This window comes from Bactrocera latifrons, unplaced genomic scaffold, assembly GCF_001853355.1.
Source record: "Bactrocera latifrons isolate USDA-ARS-PBARC rearing strain unplaced genomic scaffold, ASM185335v1 scaffold_227, whole genome shotgun sequence".
Lineage (NCBI taxonomy): Eukaryota > Metazoa > Arthropoda > Insecta > Diptera > Tephritidae > Bactrocera > Bactrocera latifrons.
Window position 1 is genome coordinate 187,575 of NW_017535819.1, and position 13,357 is coordinate 200,931.

General features: G+C 40.2%; 1 protein-coding gene across 4 annotated transcripts in view; it reads left to right on the forward strand.

Annotated features, from left to right (window-relative positions):
* LOC108968731 overlaps positions 1 to 13,357 on the forward strand; it is a 32,198-nt gene that overhangs the window by 11,606 nt on the left and 7,235 nt on the right. The gene's annotated exons all lie outside the window — the stretch shown is intronic.

Below are 13,357 nucleotides of genomic sequence, written 5' to 3' on the forward strand. Positions count from 1 at the left end.
GTGATGGTTCTGGTCAATCCTTTCCATAATTTTATCGACGGATGATCAGATCGAGGTGCATATTTCACATCGAAATTTCCAGAACTATGGCGAGCGAACCATTGTTGTGCTACACGAACTGATACAGCAACGTCTGTGTAAAAGCTTCACAAATTTCATTGGTCGCAACTGCCGATATAGGACAACTATACCATATATTTGGCATCAGAGCCATATATCATTGTAAACCAGAATAATGTCTTGGGTAGTCAAAGGATACTACTGATTCTTGGTGAATTTTGTTAAACAGAAACATTTTGTTATAACAAGAAGAGACTGCGCAAAAATATTTGGATAGTGACCAAAGTTGACAAATTGGTGTCACCACCTGATGACCTGCTGCTTCATAATCATATGACCTTCGCCTGAGTCCTCAGCTGCTTTATGTCGTTAGTTCAGATTTTGCAATACCTTCATGAACAAAGGTGCGCCCTAATGCGTCGGTAGGCATGAATGTGAGCGGCTGAGTTTATGTACATTCGTCAGTGCTATCGCCTGCAGGCTTCATCGCTTTGGCTTGGCATTTGCTTTGCTTTCAATTCTCATGTATTAATTTGTTTTCACTGCAATCATCATCACCAGTTACTTTTCGAAAATCAATGACTGTAACCATCGAATTCCATTTAGTTTAATTAATTGAAAATCGTTTAATTTTTGTTGTTCTGTATGACTTTCTCGGAGAGCCACGCTCTGTACACCTATCTGTGCATTTGAATGCGAGCAAATCCGGATGCCACATAATTACATACACTTCTACAAGCTTATATGTGTGTATGTGTTTGGCACTCGTTTCTGTAAGCGCCCTTGCTGGCTAGAGAAGTCAAGAAGGTATCTGGATGGTTCGCACCTTCGGGGCTATTGAGGATCGGCAACGGTCGCCACACTTTAGAGAGTAAGACCACAAGCTGAAAAGCCATCAGCGCACACATTACGGTACTTAGTGAGCAAGCACACACACGCACATGTGCATGTGTTCACATGCATATATGTGCCTCAGAAGCATTTAAGTGCATTGATATTTACATACGAACGCAAACACCGGATTACTTACACGCAAATACATATGTATATGTGTGTTTGTAATGTATTTATGTGCTTGCATTTCGTATTACCACCAGGTTCGAATTGAGTTTGCAGTACAATTTTCACTTTATGCTTTTCATTTGCTCATTTTTGCAATCGTCTCGCTTGTAAATGCACGTCTATGTACATATGTATGTGTGCGTGCTGAGGTATGCAGGCATTTACCTGCGCTCGTTTACCTCCTTGTTTCCGCCAGCATTGTGTGGACGTCGGCCCACATTAGAGCTGTGCTTGACTGCTGGAGTGCTTTGCTAACGGCTTTGCCGCTGATATTGCCACTGCTATTAAAGCAACACCTATGTAGAGGCTTGCGCATATTTGTTGCATGTATCTGGTGCAGTGGTGTAGTTAGTATTGTTAACACTGCAGCCATTGTTGGGCTTTGTCGGCGTCGACCAACTGTCAACGTGACAAAAAGAAGAGCCCAAAGGCTGAAGAACCGCTCGATTTTGCACCGATACTAGTCCGTTGCTAAACTGTCAGAATTGCTGTCTGGCCAATATGAACAGATTCTTTATACTTTATTATCTTCATAGATCATATTTTTCACATATGTATCTGCCATTTTTATTCGATGTATTTATTAATGTATGCAAATCTTAAAATTATCAAAAATTCACCAAAACTAATTTTTGATTTAATTTTCGATGGAAATTCTTGGTTTTGGCGTTGTTCTGGATCCAACGTGAGTTGGGTGAAAGTAAAAATGCAGGATTGGTATTACTGGGGCCAGTTGCCCATGCATAAATGTATGTATGCCTAGCGCACTCATATGCGAATTTGCTCCACAGTAATTAGAGTGTAATAATGACTCGAATTCGGACAACGAGTTGTAACAATTGCCACAGGTCTAAACTGGTACATTCTTGCACTCGTAGTCGTACATGGATATGTGTGTGTGTAAAATGAAAGCAGTGGTATGGCCAACTAATTACTTTTAACTAGCCACTTTGATTAGGTTGGCGTTTAAAGCCTTTTTTGGGTATTTTTTTTTTAAACTTCAGAATTTTTAAATACTAAAATTTAAACAATTGAATTAGAACTAAAAGAGTGACTTCAATAAATAGCCAATAGAATACTCAATTACTCGTCTGAAGGACAAAGCGGCGGGGCTGATGGATTGCCGGCTGAACTCTTCAAATACGACAAAAATGGATAAGGGGCATGCCGCAGCTTCCTTGTACAATATGGTCGAATGAAAGCATGCCCAACTATTGGAATTTAAGAAACCAAACGAGGTTTCAGACAAGGGGATTGCTTATCGTGCGATTTTTTCAATCTGCTGCTGGAGAATAATTTGATCATTTGCAGAACTTAATCGAATCCATAGGTAATTTCGTCTATCTTCGAACCAGTATTAACAGCAACAACAATTCAGCCTCGAAATCCAATGCAGAATAATTCTTGCCAACAGTTGCTCCTTCGGGCTGAGTAGGCAATGAGATGAAAAGCCCTCTCGACGACGAACCCGTTCTGCTATATGGTGCAGGACATAGACGATGACAACAACTGATGAGTCGACGTTACGAGTCTTCGAGAGAAAGATTCTGCGAATTCGATGGAACGATGAGCTGTATGAGATAAACGATGAAATTGGCATAGTTCGGGGAATTAAGAGACAGCGGCTGCGCTGCCTAGATCATGTCGTACGTATGGAGGAAAACACGTCAGCTCTGAAAGTATTTGACGCAGTACCCGCCGGAATTCCTCCACTCTGTTGGAAAGACAAAGTGGAGAAGAACCTGGCTTCGCTTGAAATCTTCAATTGGCGCCACGTAGCGAAAAGAAGAACCAACTGGCGCGCTGTGTAAACTCGACTACAAACGTAAGCGGTGTCTACGACAGCAAAGAAGAGAGATTTTAATAATGGCTTCCGAGAGATTTTGTACCAAAGATTTTCAGCCACAATAGTTATTGTTGTCCGTTTAGACGAAACTCCAATGGGCAATAATTTTACCCTTATCTAATCTAAATAGCACCTTAATGGGGCTTAGAAAGCATTTTGTAAGTATATGCGTTTAGAGACTAAGATAAATGCTCTTTCCGATAGAATCCATAATTGTTTCATATATTCATACTCCTTTTATTCCTCTAGTGGACTGCGAGATATGCTTTACCGAAATTTTTTTTTTCTTTTTTTAAGAATTTGTTAATGTCCGGCGGTCAGGGACTATTATAAGCGCGAATATTGCCAACGCTGTTCAATGCTGTTCAACCTTGTGAAAAGTAGTAATCTTAAATAGCAATAAATGGCCTCCAACGTTTTCTTGTTTACGCCTGAATAATTACCATCTGAAAAACTTTGTGAATTGCTAAATTTGTGGCCATCTTTCCTCCCCATAACAGTTGCCGAGTGACATGTATCCGAAAATAACTTATGCTATGATAAAGCTTAAAGTTTTCTCGGAGGACCGCACACGACCTTAACCCCAAGTGCTTGCCTCGGTTGAATTTAAATGAGAAAAGCTGCAGATCCAGCAGAAACGTGTCAACATTAAAATAGTTCGGTTGCTGTTCTTTACGCCATATCACAATCTACATTCATTTAAAATTAATACATTCACATTTACATGCATTTATAATTAGCGCTTCTCAATATTTTGCACATTGAAATTACCACACACACACACACACACACATACACGCACGAGCTCAAGCCGTGCTGTAGTCACTTCCCGGCGAACACTTCAGAGCGTCGCCGTGGCCTACCATATCCAGTTGTGGTTTTGCGGCGAACTTTCCGTATCGAAAATACAGCTGAGCGAGAAGCTGGCAGCGAGCGTTGACGAGGATGGTGCGGCCGGCTATACTTTGTGCCGACTTACTTACAAAGTTCCTTTGCTGGGCACATGGGGAGTCATTGAGGCGGAGCGCATTCATCGGCTTATTTAAGACAGAGTTAACTGCTGCAATATTCATTAAAAGTTGACAATGCACATAGCCGAAGTGTCGAAACGAGAGGACAAGTGGCAAAAAGCCGCTGGATGCTGCAACCTTCCGTCCGGAAACTGTGCGCCAACGAGAACACGACACTGGTGGAAAATTGTAACTAAATCACTTAGCGCCGAGATGAATTTTCTGGTTAACCAAGTAAACACTTGATGTTTTCTTCAAAACAACCGCCGCCAGCCCCGTCCGCGTGCCTTGGCTTCGTTAATGTTATGCTTTGCCGTGCTGAGCCGGCTTTGTGGCGCTCGGTTTCCTTCACGTCGCAGCCCAGCACATTAGTGCTTTAACATTGTCATGAATTTTAATATAAATTAACTAATTAGGCGAAATGGATTAGTAGAATATTTTCCACTTTGCGAAGGGCATGCAAACACTCATAAATATGGCGAGCTCGGGAAATGGGTTAAAATGAGATGCTGCTGCGCTCTGCTGTTTGTAAAGGCGGCATTGCAGTTACGGAATGTTACTGTTCATGAAAATTGTGTTGCGGATGTGTTTCAGAGAATGTTTGCGTGCTGATTTGGCTTGATTATGAGTTTGAGGATTTTTGCAAAGATTTTTTGAAATAAATCAAGAAAGTTTTTTCTAACATCCATGAAAATGTCTTACTCGTCTTATTTGAGTTTATTCACCTGAGTTTCTCCTGGCTTCAATAAATTTATGTTATTATTGATTCTGAAAGACAAAGGTGGTCGTTTTGTTCCAATTGAGAAACGTCAAATAGCGACTAGTCCGCCTCAATATATTTTTTATCAACTGCTCCCAACGATTTTTAATTAGTCTATGGTTTACTCATGTCAAAAGTCCAGATGTTCATAAATATTTCATCGACCCTTCTTTTAAACACATTAATACACACCTCTTGAAAATCTATAAAGATTTTGCGTTAATTGATTGATGTTGATCAGTTCTGGCTGTTTTCTCGATTGCTTCCTTCAATCTCATCAGTTGTTGACAGTAAAATGAAGAATCAATCGTTTAATCGGCTGGAGCAGCCCGTAGCGGATGATTCCTTTCCAATCCCACCAAACCCTCAACATCAATCCTGGTTTTGCGACCACGATATTTTTCGCGCATTATTGACGTAGTTGATCCGCTTTTCGTCTCTCTCCTATTACCATTCGCTTCAGAAATGGTTCGATTTCATTTCGTTTCAGCAAAGAATCGCAGATGTTAATTCGGTCCATTAGATTTTTCACAGACAATTCATGTGATACCAAACATCGAACGTCTTTTTGTAGCCAGCCTTCCATAATTTCGCATTTCATCCACTTTTTCAACGATAGGTTGGCCAGAGCGAGGTGCATCTTTCATATCGAGATTTCCAGCACTGGAGATATACGACTGCAACGACATATATTGACAGAATGCGAAAATACTTATCGCCTGTCCAATAAATTAGTGATTACTCTTGCCACTCAAATGAAAAAAAATAAAATAAATAATTCGGGAAATCAACGCAACATCACCTTTGCAGTGATTTCTTTCTGCCGGAACATACACCGGCCTAAACCAAATCTGATTTGGACTGTGTTTCAATGCTTCATAATTTGAACTTTTAAGCGCAATTAACTACTCTTGTCACACATTCATACATAGTACAGTTACATAACTGTGGATGTAGGTTCATAGGAGCAATGTAGTTATTTATTAAAATTAAATTGGAACTTTTCTGCCGAAAACCACAGCCACGAATTGAAAAATAAATATTATAGCATCGCGTGAAGGCCGAGCATCGCAAATACAAAAACATATGTACATATGTTTGTAATACCAACAACAGCAAGTATTCAACAGCCTTTTTCGCACATTCCACATAATCATCTGCATTTTTATAATGAATGACATGCATTATTCATACTCCAACGGAACGCAGGTGCACTCCTCGTCCATCCAGGCCTCATGTGCAATCGGAACTCGAACGTATGGCAATGCAGCGAAATATGGAACTCGTAAAATCCCAATTTAATTCGTATGCCGCTTATGTTCGTAATGAAAAGCGTAGGTAAACAGACAGTCAAGCAGTCAGCGCGACACGGCGACACGCCACGTCAAATATTCAGGCGTGCTTGTAGGCATTTGCATTCGAAATATGAGTGGGTGGAATCGTGCTACATTTTAACCGAATGTTCGGGTCAGCACTGCATCCTTTGGTTAACGGAGCTAAAGATTGAACCCGCTTACGGAAATATTTCTGTATTTAGTGCGTTCAAAAGGACCGCTTGTCTTTTGGTTCAATTTGAAATGTGAAATAAAGCAAGCCGCCGAGTCTATAGATTGTTCACACGACAGTTGGGTTTGTGTAATCGGATTGGACCCGGAAGGATTATCAACTCGGAAATATAAGTCCCTAGTACGGTAAAAGACTTGCGTTACTAGATGCAATGCGTCACCAGAATCAACTCAAAAATATTAGGAGCGCTTTAATAAAGAGCTTCAAGGCTGTTTCTGAATCGAAGGATCGGTAGCGCTTCCAATTTCGTCGAAATCAAATCCACCAAGAAACCTGGCTGATCACGAAATACTCACTAATGTCGTGTCGGGGCTTCCAGCCCACGCATATGTTTAAGCCAATATGTATTTAAACATCAGCTTTAAATACACAGACATAGCCGTTAAATACACCAAATGCGCGCTTTCTGAAATGCTGTGCATAATTTCCGTTGGCGGTCACCGGTGTGTGCAATGTATCCATCATGCGTGACCTCAACGTAATTATGTTACCATAAACAGGTCGCTCCCCGTAAGTATAAATGCACATACGTGAATCGTAAATACATTAGCACATATTGATTGAATGGGTGTGCGTATGCGTGTGTGTGTTTGGATGTAAAAGTGTTGGCAGGATGCGTCGGTATTTTAACTCAATGTTGTGGAATAAAGCGTAATTGATTTGCAATTTTACTGGTGCAGCTCATTTCCTATTAACATACCTAAATAGATGGCAGCGCGCGACTGCGATTGCGAATGTGTGGGTGTGGATGCAATTTCACTTGATTGTGGAAGGTAAATAAGTAAACCCGTCCGTCCATCAGTTCGCCCCGCTGACGCGCCCAGCGTTTGCTACGGCCAGCAGCTGTGCGGATCCTTTGAAATGTCAGAAATTCACTCAAAATAAACCATAATGGCGGCGCGCTTCCCCATTTTCTATTTGTGACGCGTTGAAATGTCCTTTCAAACAATCGCGAAATTTTCCAGCCGCCGCCATGGCGTGGCGCACACACACGGACTTACGGTTTTGTGGAGTGTGGCGCAGGTGAGGGAAAACAGCTTTCGGAATGCCGAGACTGACAGGCGTTGACAACTGTCCGAGCACTTTATTGGTGTGAGCAAATGAGGCTCTTGATTTGATTTGTCGACTTATTTGCGTTCGTAATTATCTAAAATGTTGTAAAGTGCGCCAAAGTGACAATTCATTTAACACGTGCTTGTAATTACTTGTCCGCGCATTGTCCTCGGAGGTATGGGCATTCCTCGGCTTGAGGTTTCACCGGAAAACAACTTCTGAAAAATTCTGAAAAAAAAAAGTTTGAAACCGTCGTGCAATCATATAACTGTTCTAAAAGACAACTATCTTGACAACTTACGAAACCAAGAGTATGTCCTCCCTTCTCTTAACAGCAAACGGAAATATTTTGTTTGGCACAAAAAGTCGTTTCGTATTTTGTCAATAGATATAGTTGCAGTCGTATATCTCCAGTGCTACCACTCACAATGTGTCATAATATATGGTGCTGGAAAGGTGAGATTATAGCCTTCATTTAATCCAAAAAAAAAAAATTAAATTCGGGGATGAAAACATTCGCTACAATTTGAAATTTTGGTATAAAAAGGTGAAGAATGACACCAATGAATGAAATTTCGCTCTGGTAGACCTCTCGTTGAAAATGTCGATGAAGTTATGAAAAAGATTGAGCAGGACCATCACATAAGCAGCTACGACATCGCTAAGCAACTTAGCATTCACCATCAAATGGTTTAGAACATTTTAAAAAACACTGGCTACAAAAAGAAGCTCGATGTTTGGGTACCACATGAATTGTCTGCGAAAAATTTTATGGGCCGAATTAACATCTGCACAAAATCATATCGAACCATAAGACGTAAAGTGGATCAAATACGACAATAAGGTGTGAAAAAGATCATGGGCCGAGCGTGGTGAAGCTCAACAAATGGTCTCAAAGCCAGGTTTGACGTCTGTAAAGATAATGCTGAGAACTGATGAGATTGAAATGAGAAAAAAAAACGGGCAGAACAGATTAACAGAAATGCTTCGTCTCCCATCAGAACTCCGCAAAAACTGAGAGAGCTTGGCTGGGAAGTTTTGATGCATTCACCACATAGCCCTTACTTTGCACCATCGGACTAGAATTTGCTTCGGTCAATGCATAACTCCCTTAGTGTACCAAAGGCTTCAAGAGAAGCCTGTGAAAATTACTTGTCGCAGTTTTTCGCCAATAAACCAGAAAGTTTTTACACTGATGGAATAATGTCTCTAGCGGAAAAATGGCAAAACGTTGTCGACCAAAATGGTTCATTAAAGTTCATTATAAATATAAAAAAAACAAAAATTAGTTGAAGTTTTTTGTTGATTGATCCTACAATTTCAAAGTCTGCATCTGCTATAATTGAAAGCCTCCTAGACATTTCCAGGTCTCTAAAAGCTTCTTGTAGTCTATAAAAGTAATTTAGCATAGGAAAGTTGTTCAATTAAAGTTCTCTTTTTGACAACCAGTGGCAAACCTTTTAATGGATTTGTCAATTATCTATTCACGCTCAGCGGAGAACTTGTCTTGAGTTTCCACTTATGTGATGTGAAGAAAGATCGAACAGCATTTGAAAGTTATCTTACAAAACTTGCAAGTTTTTACCACTCCGATAGACTTTTCGTTTTATGACTTATTGTGCCAACGTCGGCTACAACGACCGCAATGTTTAAATATTCCCATTATTGTGCGAGTTGGATCATGGATTTTTTGTGGTTAGTATTGAGGAATAACACCTTCACAGCTTCTCAGTTGATGTTTAATATAATATTCATGAAAGTGCATTGACACAAATTGTATTTAATGGCATTATTGTTTATTTATCAGTTTACGTTGATAAATAAAATCACTAAAGAACTACTTAAATCAAAAAATTCCATACATAAACATCTGCTCAAATATTAGGGTAGTGCGTGGTTTTCTTAGAAATTATATGATAAGGAAGTTTTACAATCAAGGGTTGATTTTTTTGATTGAATGTATGACAAAAGCATCATGCGCTCTGCTTCTCGAACTTAAAAATGTTTGAATGAATTTAGAAGTCGGAAACTGAACAAGAACGACAAATTATATCATATTATTACGAGTACTTGAATAGTGCAGATTGCTTGGCGCCGCTAGATGGCGCCGTTCCTATTGCGAAGAGAACTGCAATGTGAAAAGCCATCACAATGTAGTTCGTGCATGTGTAATTGGGACTTCATGCTATGTTTTCTCGGAACGTAAAAAAATATACACCCCTAATGTCTAACTGCACGCATATCACATTCATTCGGGGAGTTAATAAAACAGCATCACTGCATATGCGAATTCAAATACATATGCCAGACTCGTGCTTGGTCGGCATACCAGCATGCGAGCCAAAAAAAATAAAAACACGAACAACAACTCAGAGAAGTAAATAAAACAAGAAAGGGAAGCCTGAGCGAATTATCAATAAAGTATATGAACAAATCATGAAGAAAGGAATGAATGAATGGCGCGTAGAGCCTGCTGGGGCTTATATCCGTGCAATTCATTGCCGGGCAACGCAACGCAAGGCAACGCAGCGTTTATACTCGTTCTGTATGAATACACGGAAATGCTTTACAGCCTTTTCCTGCTGTTTTCAATTTTCGATGCATTTCAAGAATTAATGGCAAGTTGAGCAAATATGTGTTCGAATGTCTATAAAAACGCTGGCAACCGCAGCACGCGGCCAACAACAATTCACTGCGCACGCAGCGGCGGCAGGTGAACGGCGCTGGATTGCGGCGCGGCTCGTTTGCCTTGGTGCTCCGCTGTTACTGTTGTTGTCGATGCAGCAACGCAGAAACGCAGTAACGCAGCTACCAAACGACCGATGACCGATGCCGGCCGCTCCGAATATTCGCATATTTATACATCCTGCACATACTTTACAAATACCACACGCAAATAAATAAGCTGGACGCGAGCAAATAACACACATGTGTCTGTGTGCTTGTTAGAACTTATTTGTGTGTGTGTGTGTCTGTGTGTGTGCTGTATGCCCGTACGCCGAAAGACGCAATCGAGCTTTCCATGCTCTGTAAACTGGCCGGCAGCGTACGATATCCATGCCAGGATACAAAGGGAAGAATTGCCAAGGATGCCATGCCGTTTGTGTACGCAGGCGTGTGAGTGYGAGTGTGAGTGTGTGAGAGTTGTTCAATTTTTGTGTGCTCACTGTTTCGCTTTTTCCCTTTTTTCTAGCATTGCAATGCCAACATTTGTTGATTTATAGTGAGACCCTGTACTTGTTGTTGTTGTTGTTGTTGCAGCAGTGGCGAACTTTTTAAACTGGCAAAAACTAAAATGCTACAGCAACAACAGCAACAGTGCGGCGCACGCTGTAAGCAGAAAAGAAATATAATAGAGAAAATGGAAAATGAAAACAAAAATAGAAATAAAAGTGGGAAAACGGAGCAAAAGAAAATAAATTGGAAAAAAGAGTAAAAGTTAAATGGGAAAGACAATGACAAGAATTGCAGCTGCGGCTCGAATGCTAAGCAAATAAAATATTGTATGGTTCACGACTATGAACACATGCACACATCACACACACATACACACACACACACACACGCAGCTGAATGCATATTTGTGTATGGTGAAATCAAATTGGCTCAGAATGGTCAATCCGTCTGGCCTTAAGGATATGTGCAGCACACACAATCAAGCGTGTTTCCACACATACTTATGTGCATATGTGCACATCTTGCATATTCATTGTGACAATATCAAATGGGACAGAAAACGGAGTACTTAGCCTTATACAATATAAGTATATGCTTAGTTTTGCACGCATGTGTAGCTGTATGTGTGCGTGTCACAAGGGGGAAGCTTGTTACTTCTGAGTGTCTTATTATTTTTCAAGAACGTGTACATTGCATATATGTATGTATATAGCTCTAAGGGCATCCGATAAAGAATTCAAAGATTATCCAGTACAATCTTGCTAGAAGGCACTCACACAAACTTCAAAGGCCTGCATCGTGTGTGATCGTGGTTTGTTTGATTTAAGTGTCGGCACTATTGAAGAGACAAAAGTTACGAGTGAAGTTGTGGCAGAAAAGCTAAGCAGAAATTAATATAAAACCTTATTAATTAATAACTAGAATTTAGGTTAGCAATAGCGATAACGCATCCAATTCAAATGAGTGATATACTCGTATTATATATATTTAAATTTTATTCAGTAATGCTCACAACTTCATCATGAAAAGATATGCGCAAGAACAGTGTTAACAAATTGTTCATATTGTTTTATTGTATTTTTTAATATCGAAAAATCGTTTTCCAATTGCAACTTTTTTCCACCGCTATTCGTCGAATTGTAGAAAATTTCGAGCATCCATTTTCTTTGCATAACGTTCAAGTGTCAAGGAAAAGAACTGCTGGAACTAATGAAAATATTGCTCTCGTTCAGGCAAGGGTTGCTGAAGACCGCAATTTGTCGATTATACGGCGATCTCAGGAATTGAGACGATCTCAAACCACAAGCTGTAGGATTTTGCGAAAGGATTTGGGCTTGAATCCGTATTGTACTCACTCAAGAATTGAAGCCATAGGATTTACGGTGATGTCTAGCTGATATCGCAATAGAACAAGTTGAAAACGATAATGATTGTTTTAGGAAAATCATCTTCGATGCTGACTTTCATCCGACTGGTGCAGAAAATGAACAAATCGGGATTTCTGGTACGAAAAAAATGCAGAAATTATTCATGAACACCCATTACATTCACCAAAATTGACAGTTTGGGTGGCTTTTGGGCCTGGTGGAATCATCGGTTCGCACTAATTTCGAAATGAATCCGGTGACACCGTTACTGTCAATGTAGAACCGTATATAATATGACAACTAAGTTTTTATGGCCGCGATTGGAATAAGTTGATCTTTACCCTCCAACAGTTTTAATAAACACTTGTTGGGTTGGCCTTCAGGCTTCAGCGAATTTTGCTTTATCTTACGTTCGACTAAAAGCGGGTTCCATTCCAATGATTGTTGTCATGTGTAAATGTCAAGTCCATAAACCTATGTCTCATTGGCAGTTATAATGCTCTCCATGAATGTGGGATAGAAATTCGCTCGATCAAGCAAGTTCAAAGAGAGCTTATTATGATACCCTTTTTGAAAACAATTCAGACTTATCGCGACGAGGCGAGCAAGAACGCATTTCATACTCAAAATGTCCATCAAAAATCTCAATTTACATATACAGAAATATAGCGATGCGTCTTTTGAGAAGTCGTGAGATCTTCCAAATTGTTTTCCAAAGGGCACTTATTCGTTTGCCGATGCTCATTCGGACCTTCTATTCCATTTTTTTACCTTCTTCAACACTGTTTCATCATTATATAAGTATTCCTATAATCCAATGGCTGTGGTTTTCTATATGCATTTGCAATATGCAAAATTTCAAGTCTTGAGTGAGCTCCGGTTGCTGCACAAATGGAGCAGGTTAAAATATTTGGACGCTTCCAAACGGCTGATGTATTTTCTCGTTTCACGGAAAGTATATGCTCGAAAGTCTGACAATCTCGCCAGTGACCAGCGAGTGCAATTTCAATTCTGCAATTTCAAAATCTGAATGACTGAATTTACAAAGATGAATATCCTTCAAGGGTAGCAACGCTCGGACGAAAGCTTGAAAGCACACGCAATGCGTAATATGCAAGCATTTGTTGCTTGTACCTTCAGAGTTATGCGAGTCACTCGAACGTCTTTGCTTTCAACGAATTCTTAACTTTGGCACGTCTTGGCCAACTTTTATCAAAACGCCGCATCTCTCATTTGTCCAAACTGATCACAACACAATATATGTGCGTGCGGACACATGTTTGCTGCGGATATGCACAGCAAGGAGGACGGCAGGTCGGGAGAACGGCAGCCAAGGCATAAAAGGCCGCACAGTGCCATCCTCTCGCTTAAGCACTACCACAAACAAACAAGCATGTGCGATAAATACGATTTGGAATCTACCCAAGCTCCATTTATCAGCGTTATTGACCAAAGG